The sequence below is a fragment of the Salarias fasciatus genome, chromosome 16, assembly GCF_902148845.1.
Source record: "Salarias fasciatus chromosome 16, fSalaFa1.1, whole genome shotgun sequence".
Lineage (NCBI taxonomy): Eukaryota > Metazoa > Chordata > Actinopteri > Blenniiformes > Blenniidae > Salarias > Salarias fasciatus.
The window spans coordinates 29,944,224-29,964,985 of NC_043760.1; the positions used below are offsets into that span (position 1 = coordinate 29,944,224).

Consider the following 20,762-nt stretch of genomic DNA (forward strand, 5'->3'; position numbering starts at 1 on the left):
GTGCATGCATTAGAATAAAGATACGGCGTAGCGGGCTTATAATATGCACGCCGTTATTTTGCATTCCACAGAGGTGGCATTCAGAAACGGCCCCGGGTGCAGCGATCGCACGCTGCTGCTTCTGACGGAGCCACGCAGGAAACATGTAAACAACACGCAGATGGGGGGGCGGGGGGGTGCTTGCGGTGGAGGACGCTCCTCCCGGGAACGGCTTCCGGGTGTGTCGTTTGGGACACGCTGGGAGAAAGACGGGATGGGGGATGGTGGGGAGAGGGACGGAGGGATTCTGCAGGGACGCTCAACAAACACCTTCCAATTAGATTCAGTGTGAAACAGCCGCAAAAACATTGTGATGGACTCATCTGCCGTCTCATCCGCCGGTCACACCCGTCTCCAGGCGGGTCATTTCGTTTCAGAAGGCTGTGTGTGTGTGTGAACCGCGGCCTGCAGCCTCCGTGTGACCGCCCGGTCCACAACCCCGCCGCCGATTTCAGCAGGTCAGCGGCGGCACGGGGAAAGTTTGCCGGCTTACGGCGGAGGACGAGGACGAGGACGAGGACGAGGACGAGGGGACGCCCAGGAATGAACTGATAGTGCTGTCTGTGAGGAGCAGCGGCTGACATTTCCAAAGTTCAACAGCCACTCTCAGCTTGGTATTTGTGCACAGCCGGGCTCTACAAAGGCTACATGCTGTACCTACAAAATAGGAACCTCCTGTGTGTGATTACACCCACACACACATGCACACCCACCCCCACACACACACACACACACACCACACACACACACACACACACACACACACACATGAGCCGTTTCCGTACCTTTCAGGGATGCTGCATTGAATGACATTCATTCCTCGCAGACCGACTCCAGCGTCAGCTGAAGTCACTAACCAGCCGCACCGTTCGTCCCCACAAGGACACCAAGCTCCCATCGCGCTAATAAATGCGTGTTCCACTGCAGCAGCGCCGCTCCGTACAGTCGGACTTAATGATTTGTGTAACAAACACACAGTTTAACTATATTCTACGTCTCCGTGTCTGACACAGATGTAGCACTTAGGTCTTCCTCTGTTTATAAATCTGCCCCATGCGGTTAGTTTATCCCCGGATCAATTGTAAACTAGAAATGTCATGCTGCCAGCAGCCGGCGCCTGGAGAGGAAGTCTCCGCTGAGCGGCCTGGGAATCACAGGAAACTGCTGAAGGCCTCCTGCCGTCTCGTTTTAATCCAAACGCAGCAAACAGCCTCACAGCCACCTCTGCTGCACCTCGGGGCGAGCGGGTGGTGTTTGCACCTGTGCAGCACTGGGATCATCATCACCACCATCATCATCCTCGTCGTCTTCACAGTCATATGCTGGTGAGAGCTGGACGCTCCATCCCAAACGGCTTCATCTCGTTCTCGTCTTTCCTTCACTTCCCTCTTCAGCCATTAGATTGTTAAACGGCTCATATTTATGAATGAAGCGAATCCCTTCGGCAGAATGACAGATTATATTCTCCACATGTTTTTCCGTTTATATTTAAATCAAGCTCGGTGTTTTTACTCCATGGTACAAGTGAAGGCAGCAGTTCAGTGTAATTATTAAAAAAACAATCTCTTCTCGATGACGTTCTCGATATAAAACATGGTTTGACTGACAACAGAAAGTGAAGACTGCGTTTTTTTTGGAATATTAGATGAACAGGCACATCTTTCATGATGGTACCAGAGCTGACCATGAGGATAAAACAGCAGCAAGGCTATCGGTATCCAGCTCAATCAATACTTCCACGGCCACGTCAGGGTCTCTGCCTGCTTTAAATGTAGCGTCTATAATCCCATTACAGGCCCCGCTTTCCTCCAGTGACACTCCAGCGTCCGACTGAAACACTGCTTCAGCTGTTTAGAACAACACACACCCCCCTCTGTGTGCGCAAGATCCGACCGATAACCCCTGAAGTGGAGGTTCGAGAAGGGCGAGGAGAAGAGAAGCAGCATTAAGCGGACAGCGTTGTATACGCCTGGAATGACTTTGTCATGATGCAAACTAGTGTGATGAAGAGCCGGCTGAACTTTGAACAGATGGAGGGAAGACTATTAACCAGGGCTGGAACAATGAGGTGAGCGATTCTCACACGACGGCGTTACAAAGGAGCAGAAACAGCTTCGAGAATCTCCCGGCTCGCTCGCTCTCTCTCGCTCTCTCTCTCCTGCTGTCAAAGCCCACAGCAGTGTCATTATTATGATGATCTATTAATAGTCTCGGTGCAGTTTGTAACCCTTGGTAACTCACTGGGATGGTTTCTATGTTGACTGTAACTAATCTCCAAGCTGAATTATCACTGAGAGGATTGTGTGTGTTTATGTTTGTGTGTGTATCTTAATGGTGAAACAGATGCATGTCTAGAACATTTGCGATCTGAACCACGGTGACTATTTTTGAACGCGTTAGAGTTACAGCAGGTCGGAGAAGAAAACTTACGGCTGTGAAATTTCGATCTTTTGTTTCACGTAAACACTAAATAAATTCATTTCTTTGTTTGAATGTATGAAAATAAAGGAAAACGTTGATTTTTGTAAAACTTATGTGATAACAACACACATCCAATATTAGATATTAAAAGTATAAAAGCAGCTGCTACATGGGAAAGTCTGTCTACTTTACTTTAAAAAGAAAAAACTAAAAACTAGAAATGATCATAGACGCTGCAGATCGATTCAATAAACTCAGTGTCAGACCATGGTGTGGATCTGTGACTCATGATGAATTTCATTCGTCACTCAAACTCAAATACTAAGAAAACCTTGTTGGTTATTGTCAGGAGTAAATCTGCTGAAGCAACAGATCAGTTTTAACAGTGAAACATCGCCGGTGATCAAGCAGCAGGACGGAAACACCCTGGGTTTGGTAAACTTTACATTCAAGAAGCTCCCCGTCAAACCATCCCCACATGTCTTCACTTATTGATTTATTTCACTGAAAACTTAAAAACTCAGATCTGTGGTGCATTTACTGAAGTTCACAAATAAATGTGTCATTACAAGACTTGGCAGGACGAGGTGTGAAGAAAAATCCCCCGCCGCCGCCTGGATGTGAGTCGTGCACAGCACACCAGCGTGATTCAGAGTTTCCGTGAGCGCCTGTCTCTTTAAGCGTGCACGTCTTTGTGTGTTGCTTCTGCATTCACACACACACACAGACACACATGCACAGGCGTGGGAGTGGAACAAATCCGTGTAATGTGAGTGATTGACGTGCCGCCGGTCACGGCACCTGATGGAAGCGAGACTCGGATTCCGCCCTTTCGTACAGTTCTGTCTCGACTCTTCCTCATGACTCCGGTTCACCCCGAGCTCAACACGGTTCCCGCTAAAAAGAAAAAAAAGCTCATATCTAATCATTATTTCTGACCCTGATTATAAGTGGAAGCGCTGTGGAGGTGATGAGTCGAGTTACCCAGGGCTGCAGATCCAGCCCCTCTTGTAATCTAGCCCCAAGATTTTCTCACAAAAGACGTTTCTTTTTTAAGGGGCTCATCAGAAGAAGCTAAAACTCAAGTTTTATTTTTTTCCTCTCTATATTGAGATAAAGTTGGAGAAGACTTTCAAAAAAAAAGTTCACATGTGATAAAACTTCCAGTCTCTCTGGCAGTGTAATGTGTGTTATGTGAATTCTGAGAAAAGAAAAAAAAAAAAAAAAAAAAAAAAAGTTTTGAAAAAGATGATACACTTAGGGAAAATATGGTTATCTTCTTGATGAGAATTAGATAAGAAAAACTCATTTCCCTCTCATGTGGATCCAACATTAATGAAGCTGCAGCCGGCAGCTGGCGCGCGCCGTCAGAAAGCAAAACAGTAACAAGCCGGATTTCTCTAAATCATCGCTTACTACGCTTAAGCTCTCAAGCACAAAGACCCAAGAGCTCTTTCAAAAGTAAATTTCAACATACCAAGGTCCTCTTTTACTATTCTAGCAGTGGAAGAAATGTGAGCGAGGCCCAGCGCATGGTTCAAAGGGTTTCTCCGACCCGTCTGTTATTCATAGATCCTGTTCGACTTCAAAATACCTGAATTCATTGCCTCTTTCCATTCAGTCAAAAATCACGTTGCCAGTAATCTTCTTTTATTATATTCTAACAATGGCCTCCATTCTGCAGCCTGAAACACCTGTGTAGCAGGTATAATGACTCCCACCTCAATCCAAGCCTCCTAATTGGTGCATTAGTCATTGCCAAATGCTTCTCCAACATTCAGACAAACGTCGTTTCTTTTCCTGCAGACTTTCACAGCCGTGCTGCTCAAATGCCGTCGTTTAAAACAATGGCCGACAGCCGTTTCCCCCTCTGTACACAAAAACCAGGAGATTTCAGGAGAATGCCGCCGTCATGTACTGCTGATGATCGCGAGAAGGAAACAAATGATCCGGAACATGTTTTTGAGCAGTGTTAGGTAATAAAGTACGCAAGTTATGCACAATAACTCTTGAGCCGTCTCGTGTTATGACTATTTTATGTTATGAAACTCACTCAGTGTGTGTGCGTGTGTGTGTGTAAAGTGCTCAGAGATATGGAACCTTTTATTTCTTAGTAGCAGTACTCAGAGGAAGACGCAGCTTCATTTTCGTGATTTCTGTGAGTGTTTGGTGTTTTTGTTTGGCATTGCTCTGAGCCGAGTGTGGCCGTGGTTTCTCAATTCAAAAAAAGGTAAAGCAATGCAGAAATATTCCAGATTCTTCTCTAAGAGTCCTTCGTTTCTGACTGAGCCGCCGCTGTTTGGCTACTCTCGTTTACTGCTGCTTCAACCGAATGCTTAATGAAACACAAGATGCTTGCAGCATCGAGACATTCGATCCACTGACACTGAACATTTAGTTTTTTTTAGACATGTTTATCACAAACACTCACACTGTTCAGAAAGCGCTTATTGTCATTATATATGCAGAATGAAATCAGACAGCTGCTCCTCTTCACGTGGCAGTGTTGATCTTTTTGAACACAGCCGCTTCGAGTGTTTTAAGAAAATGTCCTGATCAGTATTGTACCACGCTGCTTTCATCTGGCAGACACCTATGTCTAAGTTAACATTAAAAAAACTGAATGAACACGCTTCAAGTGGGCCACGAAACGGCGTATCCAGGCTGAGTGAGGACACACAGAAATAACGCTGAAAAGAGGAAGAAAAGGAGCACTCTATCAGATGATGCACGGAGCAGTGGAAAAAAGGCTTTTCTCCACATTCTGATCTGAAACAGGAAAGAAATCACAGGAGGAATAAATGAATGAGTGAGTCACTGGGTAGGAGGCCGGGGATGGGTGGATGGATGGATGATGGGTGGATGGAAGGATGATGGGTGGATGGATGGATGGATGGAGGGAGGGGGAGGGGTGGATGGATGAATTGATGATGGATAGATGCATGGATGGGTATATGCATTTGTTGGGTGGATGGATGGATGGATGAATGGAATGGATGGATGATGAATGGATGAGTTAATGGAGAGATGGATAGATGGATGGATGGATGGATGATGATGGGTAGCTTGATGGATGAGTAGATGGCTGGATAGGTGGCTGGTTGGATGGATGGATAGAAGGATGATAGATGATCGATGGATGGATGAACGAGTAGATGGATAGAAGGATGGACAGATGGATGAGTAGATGATGGATGGGTGGATGGATGGATGGATGGATGGATTGAAGAGTGGATAGATGGATCAATGGATGGATGGATGGATGGTTGGATAGATCGGTGGATGAATGGATGGATGATAGATGGGTGGATGGATGGATGAGTTAATGGAGAGATGGATAGATGGGAGGTGGATGGATGGATGAGTGGATGGATGTTACTGTGAGAGCCTGTAACATGCTGTGAGCTCCACAGGGTTGTACATTAGCCTTGCATCACGTCTTGGATGAGTAGATGGGTGGATGGATGGATGGATGGATGGATGGATGGATGGATGGATGGATAGATGGGTGGATGGATGGATAGATGGGTGGATGGATGTTGCTTTGAGAGCCTGTAACATGCTGTGAGCTCCAGAGGCTCGTACATTAGCCTTGCATCACGTCTTGGTGCGCGTTCAGCTGATTTCACAGTATCTGGGATAATTAGGCCTCACAGAGCTGGCACTCACACTCCCACAGAGGAATACTTTTCCACGCCAGAGGAGAAGAAAACAAACGCTGCACAGAAAACACTCTGCAGATGCTGTCCAAGCCCCGCGCAGATGCGCAGCGCGCACAGCGAGATTGACAGATACGTCCACAGAAGGGCAGATGAATGAACAGACGAGCAGGGGAAAGAGGGGGGAAAAACACGGTAAAGCCACGCGCATACAAAGATGATCACAAATGAACAGACACGCATGCACGTCATGTCGCTTCATTCTTCCCCGTCTCGTCTCTCCCTCCTCAAACACAGCGAGCAGCGCTCCGAGCAGGGCTGGATCCCGTTCCCTCCTCCGCTGCGACAGCCGCCACCATGTTTTATTTGCAGAATGAGCAACTTATCTCAAGAGCTTTCTGAAAAAGTCATCGTCAGAGTGGGACCGACGTTTCATAACGCACTCCGGTCTTAAGCGCCGCGCACCGTTCTTCTCTCGCTACTTTATTTTCAAGGTAGGGTGAAGCCTGGCATGGGAAGCGTGGTCACATGTTGCAGTTTCTCTCACCCTGAAGTGCACTCTGCTCATTTATTTGATTTTCCTGACCTGTGCAGGTGGGAGGGGAGGCGCAGCGAGTGGGGAGGTCCACGCAAGGTGATGTGTAGGTTTGGTAGGAAAAAAAGAAAAGCAAGGCTATCCTGAAGGTGATACAGATATGACTCACTTCTCCGCTGTGAGATAAGGATTATACATGAAGCGCTGTGGAGTCCAGAGGAACGCTGTGTGAAATAGATGCACTGAATATATAAACACATTGATTTGTTCAGCTTGAATGTGACAGACAGATTATAAAGAAGCTTTACGTCACATTTTGTGTTCTGCTAAAGAGCTGCTAATTAAATTGGGACAAATTCACCCAAATAACCCAAAACCACACAGGGTGAAAGTCAGAACACGTCATCCACTTGATGATGGATGGATTTCACTTGTATGGACCGGACTGACAACGAGTTCAATCAAGACTATGTCCATTTTTTCTGGAAAAGCCAAAATAAACCCCGATTTGTTCACCTTTACTGTAGAATGAACAGGGAGAACATGCAAACCCCACACAGAAAGGCTTCCAGGTCCAGCTATAGCACACTGTGTCACCTCTTTTCAGACCAAAGTGGAAAAAGAAAAGCAGTCACATCTCCCAACGCAGCGTTTCTGGAGCCTGTAGGAGGCGGATCCTGCGGGCTGGACTGACGTGATCCCCATGATGTGATCCCCATGCACGGGATCGGCTCGAACACCTCGCAACACCGAAGCGGAAAACGTGGTAAAGAAGATGGATGGAATCACCTGAAGCGACGGACGAAGAGAAATACAGGCTCCAAAAACATACACATCGCATACGGCAGACACAGTGATAGATTAGGTTTGTTTAGACGAAATGACAAACCACAAGGCTTCTGAGAAATAATCAGCTGACCGAAACTGAGTGATGCGAGGAGCTCGCAGTGAATAAACAAATCCAGGCTCTTATTACCGGGTTTGCCTGCCCACCCACCCATCCGAGAAGAGGAAGCCATCAGGGGGAGGCGCTGCATGCGTGACCCCTTTTGCTGGATGCTGTACTTTGAACGCGCTGTTTCATTTTTAACAGCATTGTGAAATGCAGCATGATGTTATACAAGCAAACGAAGATCCCATCCGGACGCACAGTGAGAAAAACAATCTGCTTTCGCTCTAATCTTCTGCAATCTTCACTGCAGAGCCTGAAAATCGGCTTTAAAACACCGTTTTTTTCTCACCTCGCTCTCTCTCTCTCTCTACGAAAAGTTTGTAATTAGCTAAGTTCACCCAGATCCAGTCTACGGCGTGATTTCTGAGGATTTGAAACTTTGACTGCGACTTGAGTTCCTGTGCCATGGTCGCTGGCTCCTACACAGGCTGTGATCGTCACCAACCTTTAGCCCCCTATATGTGAAAACTTACAGCACAGCAGATGAACGTTCTGCACATCAATCTGTGCAGTGAGAGTCAGAGATCCAGAGGGGGAGGTTTCACCGAGCATCAGCATTTTGACTCCAGATTTCAAAGGTACAAAGATGTTTACGTGATCGATATATGACCAGGCGGCGCTGCTATTCACCTCAAGTCAACGCGATGAAGTCTCTGGCAGCAGCTGGGTTGTCGTGAGCGCTGACACCTTGCCATAAGGTTGAGGGGGAGGTACAAGACAAATTGTGTCTCGAAACCTCGGAGCTGAATCAGACTAATGAGAAAATATCACCACTGTTTGATTCCCAGAGGCTGTGGGAAGCGGGGGAGGGAAACGCCAGATGGACTGGATGAGAAGATGTAAAGTAAGGCTACATTCTGCCACCTGACACGGCGAGTCCCGAAATTCATGTGCCGCAGATCCAGCGTCTCCAGAGCAAGGCATTCAAATCGTTCCCTGACAATTAAGGATCCAACTTAAGCAGATCTGGGTCGCCAGCCTTTCCTCTTCCTTATCTCTCATTAACCTGGAAAGCAGGAGCAGAGGATTCCAATCTCTGGAGTCGAACCGATGATTACGTCCCACAAAGGGTTTCAGAAAGGTTGCGTTTTCCTCCGTCGACACAGAAGCAGAGTCAGAGCGTTTTCAGAAACTTTCATTTTTCAGTCGCTCCAAGCATGAACGGCGAGTAAACCAACACCCAGAATGCAACATGCGGGAAAATCACAGCAGACGTCACGCCCACTCTGGAAGAAACTCTAACATTCATGCTGCTCTAAAAGCTGATAGTACTGCAGAAAACAGCTGCAAACATCTGCTACAGAAAACCCACACAACCTGGATAGTATAACCTTACAATACTTTAGTTTTTTTAATGCGAAGCTGCAGTTTTTGACACAAAGTCTAATGTCAGAGTTATTATTGGCTCTCATTAAAACGACTGTACAGGAAATACAAGTGAATATATATGTGTGTGTGTGTGAGAGAGAGAGAGAGAGAGAGAGAGAGAGAGGGAGGCAGTGTGAAGATTTCCTGTGGATAACGCTGCAGGAGAAATGCTTCATGTCCTGTCAGTCATGATTCTTCTCCCACAAGGTGTGAAACAAGCATGAAAAAATGCACATGGTACCACTTAATCCATTTTCTGCTGGCTGGAAGGATAAGACGGCGAACAGACAAGCAGTATACACACACACACACACACACACACACACACACACACACACACACACACACAGTGGCTTTGGGCTACAAAATGATGATAAATTTTAATTAAATTGACTGGAGCTTTGGTGTTTTTTCAGATTGCATTCAGTACATTAAAGCGATGCGTACCGAGTGTGTGTCTACTGTACGTCTGTGCTCTCCTGCCCACATGTGGCAACTGGAGCCGCGTCCACCTATGTGGTTAAAAATGGATGGATCGTTATGGAAGGCAGCGGTGCAGAAAACCATCATATGCATGTTGCATATGATGAAACATTTTCAGCATGCTTTCATACGTAAACCTCACTTTCACCCCCGCCGCCGCCGCACTGTAGCACGTCTTGAAAAACACACACACGCCAGACGGGGGGCGGGTGGAATGAGCCTGGAGGGAAGAGGAGGGAGGCAGAAAGTGATGAAAACTGAGCGCTGGGAGAACGACAGCCACTCTCCATCACCAGCGTCCCCCAAGAGATGCGTGGAGATTTCATTCCAGGCTCCCTTCGCTAAAAATACCCGATCCCACTTGTTGTCCACGCGGTCCGTCCCTGCAGGAGGACGGATCTCCAGAGAACCTCCAGCGTGTTTGTGGTAGGATCAGGACGGGGCCTCTGAGCTGAGCAAAGTCCATATCTGTCATCTCAACAGCGCTCTCCTTCTTCCACCTGCAGGTTACCATGGCGACACCTGCCGTGCGGCGTCGCAGCAGCTCTGCAGGCTTCGTCAGGACACAAACTCCAGCACAGGTAGAGCGGCGCCGCGGCACCGCCGCTGCCGGCGCGTCGCGGAGACGTCAACCATCATTTACCAATAAATGTGAGCGTTGCTCATTTGTTCGCCGGGGGTTTCGCTGCTCCAGTAAATGTCAGGGACATAATCCAAAAACGAGACGGAAAATGAACAGCGAACGGACAAATGGATGGTTTATAAGTGAGGGGTGGGCATCACGGGGTAGGGGCGGGGCGGGGGCGGCAGGAAAAATCAGGGTGTCAAGGGACATTTTTACCGTTTCCTGATCATACTCTGTTTTATTTTAATTGCATACTTTTCTCTTCTTCCTCATATGGGTGTTTATGTCTATATTAGGTTCAAACTGCCAAATTCAATGGATGTGGAATAAAATGTTAAAATAAATATCTACACAAAGCATTTTTAATACACAACCATACATGTACAACAGTTGCACACTACATAGAAGAGTTTTCCAAAGTAGCCGGAAAGGATTCCTGTTTGAAGATGATCTGTTAAATCTTATAATATGAAAAAGAAAAGGAAATCCAGCATCCAGCTACTTATTGGTGTGCGGTAAAAGTGAACAAAATATGAACTTTGTCATGATTTACTTGCATTTTTTTTTTTATCCAAAGTGAGGTGGGGAGATTTGGGAGTTGTCTGTATTCTCAAAGTTTATTGTGCCGTTTTTTTCCTCTACTGTGCCTCAGTGGGATCAAACGGGCCTGAATCTGACTCCGGAGCAGCTTTTTAAAAATCAGTGTGGAACGAGGCTCAGCTGTATGTGGAGCTACGCCGCTTTCTGCCGAGCCGACACGGAACAATGACGATAGGCTGAACTGATTACTTTTTACTCTGCATTGCAGAGATGTGCAGGTTGGCGTGAGGTGGGTGGGGGCGGAGGAGGGCGGAGGGGTGAGAAGTACAGCCGGCGAGTGGATTTGAGGATTTGGGTGGAATCAGTGCAGGAATGAGTAAGGGCAGTGAGAACATGGAGGAGTGGGGGCCCACCCCCTCCGCCACCTCAGCGTCTCTTCACTTCTAATATCGTCCCTTCTCCAGAGACAAGCCCTTAATTACCATTACAAGCCTGAGAGCTTTCACCAGAGGAGAATCCCGCTTCTTTTCCTCTCTGTTGCTCCTTCTCCTCGTTTGTTCTGTGGCCCCTGATGATACGTCGGGGAAATGTAAGCCTTTAATTACCGGTAAAAATTACGGCCTTTGTGAACAGGTAGTTGGTGCCCTTGCTTTCATCTCCCCTTTCGTCAGATAATCGTCCCTTTCTGATGACATAATAGGCGCTCTGTCCACGGCGGCGGCAGACACGGCGCCATTATGACGGGAAGGGAGCGGCGGGGATTATATGATTATGTGAAGTTAATAAACATTCCTTTATCTTCTCAGTAATTTCTTAAGAGACATTCCTGGAGTCAGTAGCAAGATGTACCCGACATATCTCTGTCCTGACAGCTGAGCATCGTGGGAAAACAACCATGAAAACACTACAAAAGCTCCCCAGTTCACCCGTACTCTCAGCCACTGGCTTCCAGCCTTTCATTACCCGTGTTGTAATTTATACTTTCTGAAAATACAGTCTTGTTCTCTCACAGAGTGTCTTTGTCCCTCATGTCTTATCATCGCAGAAGGCGTCACATCCTCTTTTTCTTTTATGCTTCCTTCGCTTTTACGCCAGAGGGTTTTGGGATCACTTTTCCCACTACTGTGGTTTCATGTGAAATCTCTTTTCATTGTCAAAAATGAGACCAAAGAGAATGTAATTTTCCCTCAATGTCACTGGATGTCATGCTTCTAAGAACAGCCTTCCAGGCACTTCAGGAAAGCCGGGGCGCTGCGGCCTTTGAAAAGACTTGCCACTGACCAAGAAAATATTTTGAAAATCAATGTTAATCCAGGCTATTGTGAAAATGATGTTGTAACAGAACTGCTGGGAAGAGGAGTTCAGAAAAAGAGATGCCGGGATAGTCGCAGCGGAAAGACTAGTGTAGACGTGCAAAAAAAAAAGAAAAGAAGAAAAGACAGAGGGTCTGTAATTGGCTCCTGTCTGGAGGACTGGAGGCCAATTAAACAGAGTGATCTGAAGACGTGACGAGGAACATCGCTTCAACCAGCGACCCAGGAGAGGCCTGGCTGCCGGCGCTGACCCGCTGACCAGAACACCGACCCGCTTCAAACCAGGGCTCCCTCAGCGTGACCGGGCCCCGCGGCCCAGGCTGTCACCATTAACCCGATGTTCCGGTCGGCTGGACCAGACCCTGCTCACCACGGGGTCCTGGAGGCTCCGTCCTCAGAAAGACTCTGGTCACTCACTGCGATCACAGCATGAACACCTGAACAGCCAGGAGAGTGAGGAGACCAATCAGAATGAAATTAAACAGAGAGTCAACAGCACAACTCATCCATCCATCCATCCATCCATCCCTCCATCCATTATTCCATTAATCAACCATCCATCCATTAATCAATTCACCGTCCATCCCTCCATCTAGCATCATCCATCCATGAATCCACCCATCATCCATCAATCACACACCCATTCATCAATCCATTATTCCATTCATCCATCCATCCATCGTCATCCCTCTATCCATTAATCCATTCATCTCCAATCCCTTCCTCATCCATCCATCCATGAATCCATCCATCCATTAATCCACCCATCATACATCCATCCATGGTCCATCCCTCCATCCATCCATCCATTATTCCATTAATCAACCATCCATCCATCCATCTCTACATCCATCAATCCATTATTCTATTCATCCACCAATCCATCCATTAATCAATTCACCATCCATCCCTCGATCTAGCATCATCCATCCATGAATCCACCCATCATCCATCAATCACACACCCATCCATCAATCCATTATTCCATTCATCCATCTATCTATCTATCGTCATCCCTCTATCCATTAATCCATTCATCTCCAATCCCTTCCTCATCCATCCATCCATGAATCCATCCATCCATTAATCCACCCGTCATACATCCATCCATGGTCCATCCCTCCATCTAGCCATTAATCCATCCATCATCCACTGATCGTCATCCCTCTATCCATTAATCCATTCATCGTCCATCCACACATCCCTCCATCCATCCTCTGCACAAACTAACATCTCAGACAGACCCAGGTGAATACATGCAGTACGGTGGAGTCCAGAAATCTCTCCGTTCTCTGACATTGCTCCGATGTCTTAACAAGGCCTCCACAGATGATCAGTGCAGAATGAAGACGGTTTCCTGGAATCCTGGAGGTCAGTTAGCAGCTGGCGGATCAAACCTCTCCAGCCCGGCTGCCTTCGTGACAGAACTGGACCTGTCATGACCCGGATGACGGAGACTCTTCACCTACGTTAGGGGAAGGGTGGGTTTGACTGATGAAGCGGTGTGATTATTGATAAAGCAGATGCTAAATCTGGTCATGCAAAGTGAGGGATGGGTCACCTCTGAAGTGTTAATAAGATGGCCGGGGCAGCCATCAACACATGTGGTCAGGATGCTATAAATAAAAGTGACAGAGCATCAATACACAGTGAAAGATGAAGGTTTGACGTTGAAGAGGAGGAACTGCAGGCGGGAAGGATGCAGATCCTCGAACAGTCTGGTTTTTCATGACAAGGACGCTATTGTGTCGTACGTTTAAACTGTTCATGTCCCGCTCAAAAAAGAGTAGGTGCTTTAAAGACTGTAAGTGGGAAACCAAATATTGATCAACACTTCAGATCAACAAGCTTGACCTCAGCTGGCTGCCTGCTATAAACCGTAGCGGTGAATTTAGTAAGAAATGCACCTTCAAATTCAGCAAATTGTGGTAAACATAGCTCCAGGCTGAGAGAGCAGTTCGCCCAGGATTTCCACAGAGGGACAACAATGCTTTTTGTTATATTTATAATCTTGAAGCCAAAAATGGAATCCGGCTTTTGTTTTTGCATGATTAAAGCGTGCGCGTGTGTTTGAGATGTTACACACGTATCTTTTGTGTGTTTGCAAGAAGCTGCATTTGCAATCTTTCTATTCGGAAACAGACGAATGCATTCCTTATCTGCAGAGGAATTAATTCATTGGATAAAGAGATGCAACATCAAGTGGCACTTGACGAGTCGCCACAGCTGAACTGCAGCGAACTTTCCTGTTGGTAGCAGGAAACCCACAGAATAATAAAAAAAAAAAACTCCGGCTGGCTGCAGAGATCTGTGAAAGGAGTCCAATCACCGAGCCAACAAAGAACACCGACGCAGCAGCAGAGGTCTGTTCTGATGTGAAACACAACCTAACGAAGCAGCGGCGGTAAAGAAGACGTCCTCGGCTATCTGAGGTTTGTTAAAGTGCGGCCGGTTTGGTGCTGATGCTGAGTAAAGGAGCCTGGCGTCCAGGAGGAGAGAGTTCTCAGCGCAGCGTGAGGAGCTGCTCGGCGTCAGGCCTGCAGAGATGAAGGTGGAGATTACACAACTCCCAAACGATGCCCACTTACAATCCCGACCGCATAAAAAAAACAAGAGAGAAAAGATGCAGAAAGAAATGCTCCGCGACGGCCTGAGAGCCACTGCTTCGTTTGCTCGACTCTTTTACATGAAACCCGAAATCACAAGACGGACAGATCTAATATGAAATGAGTCACAGTCACCTCCGTCTGTGACTCAATGTCAGACATCAGGATGAGTCAGATCGAGCGTTAACCATGAAAAGACTCGCTTTCTGCCTTCTGCAGTCACATGAGGCGATGCAGACAATAAGAGGATATTGAAAATACGAGCTGGAATTAAAAAGTGGATTGGAGGCGACGCAGTTTGAGAGGGCTGCGGTGGATTCTGACACGCTGACATTAGATCGCGCCATCTGGGAGCTGCAGAAAACACACATCCTCTTCTTCAGGCTGACAGCTTTGATGAGAGGTTTGAATAAGTGGAACGTTAAATATGAAACATGGATTGCTTTCAGGCGCTTTCATTCAGTCTCGGAGGAAATAAGGTCGGTAAACCCCAAAGGAGCAGAGTGTGTTATCAACACTCCTTTTTCCATTTCGGATGCGTGGCGGTGTGGCGTCTCGCACCATCCTCTCACAGCACGATATTCCTGCGTTCATTAGTCTCCGCGCTGGCGTGAGGTTTGCATGTTCTACCCATGCCTGAGCAGGGTTTCTTATTCACCAGTGCTGTGTCAGACTGCACACCTCTGTAAAGCATAAAACATAGCGAGCGGTTTAGATGCAACCTATCGCATTGTGTAAGCATGTTTACACTTGTGCTGTTTTCTCTGAGAAGCAGGTTTTCTTTTGTAATTGCTCGGCTCGTGCACCCATGATCCAGGCAAGTGGGCGTAATTTAAGCAGCGAAGTGCTAAAAGCTGTCAATCGGCTCAGGCTGTCCATGAAGAAAATGAACAATAATTCAGTTTCCTTCAGTCGTAACTCATCCTATTGTACATTCAAGGTTACTGCGACATGAATGACATGAAATAACAGATGTATGGAAAGCAAATGTTCAAATGTGAAGCAGAAACATAGATACTGCGCTTCAAAAGAAATCGTTTTTCCATTCTGTTGCAGCAATTACAGAGAAACTTTAAACTTTAGTGAACTGACTCGCCTTTGCTTGTTCATTTTAAAGTTTTGGTGATGATTCGAGTTTATTCAAGCCAAACATTCCACGAATTGCAGATTTGCCCGGAGATGTAAAACACGTTCACACGAAACTGTCACAAGGAGGTCGGCTCTCTGCGCTCGTCTCCGAGACCTCGAAAGAGAGGAAACTAACACATTTCGTCAGAAAGTTTTGAGGCGAGCCGCAGCCAAACTTCAGTTTTCTGCTTTCATTCTGCGAGCTGCTCACCTAAATCCACATTCAGAGGGAAAAGACGCATCTCTGTGTTCTGTCTGCAGTGTTCTGCTTCTAAAAGTCAGGATTTAATTTTATATGAAGATTTAAAATAAATTAGAATCGATAGAAATGATGAATTAAAGGTGGACATGATATGTGGGCTACATCTGCTCTGCTTCTGATGCACCACTACTTCCTTCAGATTTAGTAACAGAGGTACAGCAGCGCTGAAGGGATGCTGCAGGACGCGCACATCCAGCCATGAATGAGTTATGCGTTGCAGCACGGTTGCATTAAGCTGTTGGCTGGTCAGAATCGCGCCGTGCCGTCCTCCTCCTGCAGCTGAATCTGAGGAAAAAGGGCCGACGTCGCCCGCCTAATGGGAGACAACCCTGCCAGCGCGAATAATAAAAACATATTTATAGAGGAATACGCTGCATTCAAACAAAATTAGAGCAAAATGCTCACTTGGCTAATGTAAAATCAAGATGATGCATCATGCTCAAAGCACTGACGCTTGCTCTTCCCATACTCACAGTTTCAAGCGTTAATTCTATATTTCCGCTCACCCTCTGGAGCGCCGCGCGTACCTCTGGGTTCGACTCGTGTGTCATGAGATTTAAGGAATTCATTTGCTGTTTTCTTTTATCTCATCTCCTGGCACGAGATCCCATATCTCCACGTTCTAAAGAGAGCAGTCCTCCACATCTCCGCTGCATCCTGCAGATATGTTGCCCCTTCGCTTTGCAGCTCACCTTTCCTCGTGTGTTCGGCTGGTTATTTCCCCCCAACAGCAGCTTGAGCTTCTCTTTTGAACATCATCCACACATCATGTCCTGCACACACACACACACACTCATGGAATAATTCTTCCATGTATTGTTCAACATTCACTTCCAGCAGACTTACACCTGTAACACTGCTAATCTGAATCACAGGCTTCGCATGAAAAGCAGGGATATTTGTCCATGTGGGGTCCATAACTGGGAATCAGACTGAAGTCTTCACTTCTATGAGAGCACAGGGCCAACTGTTACACACACACACACACACGCACACACCCCCACCGGCTCTGTCAGTCCTCCTCCTTTCTCCACCCGTCTCCACTCCTACACCTCCGCCTCTTATCACACCTCCAGCACTCCGTCCTCTCGCTCGCCCTCAACTTTTGGATCCTGACCCTCAAATCTCAACACACCACTTCAGCTGCTTCCAGCTGGAGCCGAGACCTCACTACACATCCTCCTCGTCGGCCTTTTCATCGGTTTCTCCCCCCTCACGCTGCTCTCCCACCTTATCTTTACATTTTTTTTTTCTTTATATATCAGTGATTCGCTCCCTCTTTCAGATCTGGCCCGGTGAAGTCTCTGAGAGGATGGAGCTTCTGACTCATGGAGCCAACGTGTTGATAAATCCAAATCAAGGCTGACAAATGACTTGTGGGCTGGAGACAGAGGGACGGGGCCGCTGGGGAGACGGGAAATGTTTACACACTAACACAAGCTGATGACGTCCCCCGGTACTCGGCGAGCGCTGGGAAAATTTCACTCCGGCAAAATACCTGTGGGATTAGTGCAGAGCTGCTTCTTAGGATGACTTTCAGCCAATCAGAGGGGCGACGAGGGAGCGCGCTGGGACGCTAATTACCGCAATGATTTCCTGTGAGGAGCAGGATGTGTTTGATTTGTGTGTATTTGCATGTGTGCGTGTGTGTGTGTGTGTCTACCTAGGAGAATATATGTGCTCCATCATACATTTGAGAGGAGCGCAGCATCAATCAGAGCCTCCTTGTCTTCAAAAGAGATTAAACAACCTGCACAGTATAAATCCTCACGGTGGAGATCCGTCCTTCACCGACTGCTTCTCTGTTTCTGTCGCTTTGACCGGATCCTGAAGCGTAAAGCGCCGTAACGGTAATGAGGTTCAAATCTAAGAGCGCGTCGTCTTTATGATCCGGTCCAAATGAGTGTTTTCCCAGGACCGTACTTCTAAGGACATCAAATGAACGATTTTTTTTTTTTTTTTTTCTTTTCGTCCCCGGGGATCATTACATTAAAATAATAATGCTGGGATCTGGTTTCCATGGCAACGGAGAGGTTCACTTCCCAGCTCATCCACGAGCAAAGAAAACAAGGCGTTCAATTATCACCACAGTGTGTGAGTGTGTGAGTGTGTGTTCGCATGTATGTAGTCCAGAGTCAGTCAAACCAATAAACAGTGAACATGACAAAGTGTTTAAAGGTACAGTGTGAGTTCTGTGATTTAAAAGTTTGGAAAATGAACAAATAAAAAGAAAACAACAATCATGGTGTAATTCCAGTGGCTACGGAAGTCTTGTTTTATAAATCACTGGTTCAATCAGAAAAACATCAGATTGGAGACAGCAGACTGTGGAGCTCTCTGCAATTATCAACGAAAAAACAAACAAACCGAGGAAACGCTGATAGAAATTCAAGAGACGGAAGAAGACAAACCGAGTTCTGCAGGAACGTTCCATGACTGAACAACTCGAACAATTGCTCCCAAAAATGACTACAATCTCAATATGAAGTCAATTTTAATGATAACTTTTGGTGGAAAATAATGAAATGTCCCAAAAAAAAAAAAAAAAAAAAAAAATCAGCACTTTGGCCCTAAGCACTAGGATTCAGGATTCGTTGTGTGGAGTTTGCATGTTCTCTGTTTGTGCTCTCTGAAGGTTCTCTGGCTTCCACCCACAGACCAAAAACAGACGGTTGGATTAATTAGCATTATGCATTAGCATAATAAAAGTCTGCATTCAGAAGATAGTTTGCTCCACGCTCATCCTTGAACCAGAAAAGCCTCAGACCTTGTTAGGAGAACACGAAAAGAGCGAGCCAGCGGCGGCCGGCCTCCAGTAATTCTGCAAAGGTTAACTGAAAACAACCAACGTGTCAGACATTTTTCTTTACTTCTGCCTCAGTAGGAGGAATAAAACACATTTATGGTGTTCGGGTACATTCTGTTCTGTTCTGACCCTCTCAGGTTCTCAGTGGGAGCCACGGAAGCAGGAGGTCTCACTCCTTTACATTTTCAAGTGCTTTACAGATGAAACGTTTATCATCATGCGGATATCTCAACATATATAGTATTATGTCTCACATAAAAGCAGCAAAAAACATAGCTGATTTTCAATGAAGACATTTCTAAGAGGGGTTTCTGTCCTTGTGAGATTTATCTGCGTTAGATTCCTCTGAAGACTTCGAACATTGTGCCACAATATACTTGCGTCATTCATGCTTTACATCCTGTTTGTGTAAAAAACAGCATTTTTTTTCCATCCAAATACCCTTTGAATGATCCTTTCATTGCTTTACAGTGCGAATACAATAACGTGATCCTCAGAACTACATTCTATTTTTTAGTGTGTGCTTTGAGCTAAAGAGAGCAATCTTCTTTAGGCATATTTGAACTAAGTATACAAATTTAAAAGATAAGAAATTGTGTGGACAAAAATACATATATGATCATTACTTTTATCACACTTCTGTTACTCCTGTTGGAATATGAAGTTTGAACTTTCTGAGACCAGATTTTTATCATTATAATATGTTATGTATTAATATTTAAGACAATTTGTGATTGATCCTTAATGCCCGGACGAAAGACAAACTAAACTGATGTGAGCATGACTGTTGTGTATCGGGGGGGGGGGGAGTTTACACACTCTACATCAGTGTGTACGTCTGCAGGAAGATGTATTTGCACTAAAATCCTGTTTGTGCAGAATTCCCGGTCACTGCTAACGGCACCGAAAAGCCCGGCGCGAACCCATACATCAAGGCACTTATATGCACATTTTAACTGATGAATAAGGACAATTATATCATTAAAGTTTACTGGAGCTCACATTTATCAGTGGTCTGCTGGGCCCGAAGAAAGTGCCAACGTGTGTGTGTGTGTGTGTGTGTGTGTGTGTGACGACAGACGCGGTGCCTTATGGTGGACTCTAATTGATTCCATAAAGAGACAGGTATTACCCGTGAGGCGGCGTGGTAATTCATTTTCGAGACAAGAGGCTCTCAGATACACTTAGAAATGTACACAGCCAGCAGTCACGGGTGTGTGCACTTGCTTATGAGTAAGTGCGTCTGCATGCATTTGCAAAACACGGTCAGGTCACATTCCAACAATTATCTGGCTCTGAGTGAGGCGGGCCGGGAGAGCGAGCACACAAAGTAACGGCTTGAATTCATAACATTCAAAAGACTGAATGCATGGTTCTATGTGTGTGTGTGTGTGTGTGTGTGTGTGTGTAATAAGCTGGATGTGGAGGCTGTGCCAGGCCTGGAGAAAATAAGTAACAGCTACTTTCACAGTATATTTGGGGGGGAAAAAAAAATAAACTGTGAAATTTATTGTTTAAACTGTGCGTACCTGTCAGGCTCAGAGGGTAAACAACACAAATTGCAATAAAGAAAACGCACAGAGCCACGGCTTGAAGAGAACATACCGAGGAGAAGAAAGGAAAACAGAATATAATCAAAGTTTTGATTTGACTGCTCAATCTGTGATTAAACAGGATCCGTCCCCACCTCGCCATCTGCTCCACAGGAACGCCGTCTCACTCTGAATACCGGGTCACCCATATGTCTCTAAACTCACATTTGCAAACTGTCTGCAGAAAAAACACGAGGATAAAGCTTCAATAAAACACGCTCGCCACGCTGAGGGACTCAAAAATATATGCTTTCAACCGGCTGACTGGGGAAGAACGGAGCAAATAACGTGTGGTATCTTCAAGCAGGAGTTTTCTTCTTGTTTTAGGATTTAAAAACAGTTTATTGTTCACTGTGATAGAAAAACTGGAGACAATATTTCTCCACTTTCTGGTGAACACTGTAAAAACCAGTGGCATAAAAATAAGGTACAA

The 20,762-nt window shown here is 46.1% G+C and overlaps 1 protein-coding gene across 1 annotated transcript in view; it reads right to left on the bottom strand.

Moving 5' to 3' along the window:
- Positions 1–20,762, bottom strand: part of il1rapl1a (interleukin 1 receptor accessory protein-like 1a) — a 163,884-nt gene that overhangs the window by 15,229 nt on the left and 127,893 nt on the right. The window lies entirely within an intron of this gene.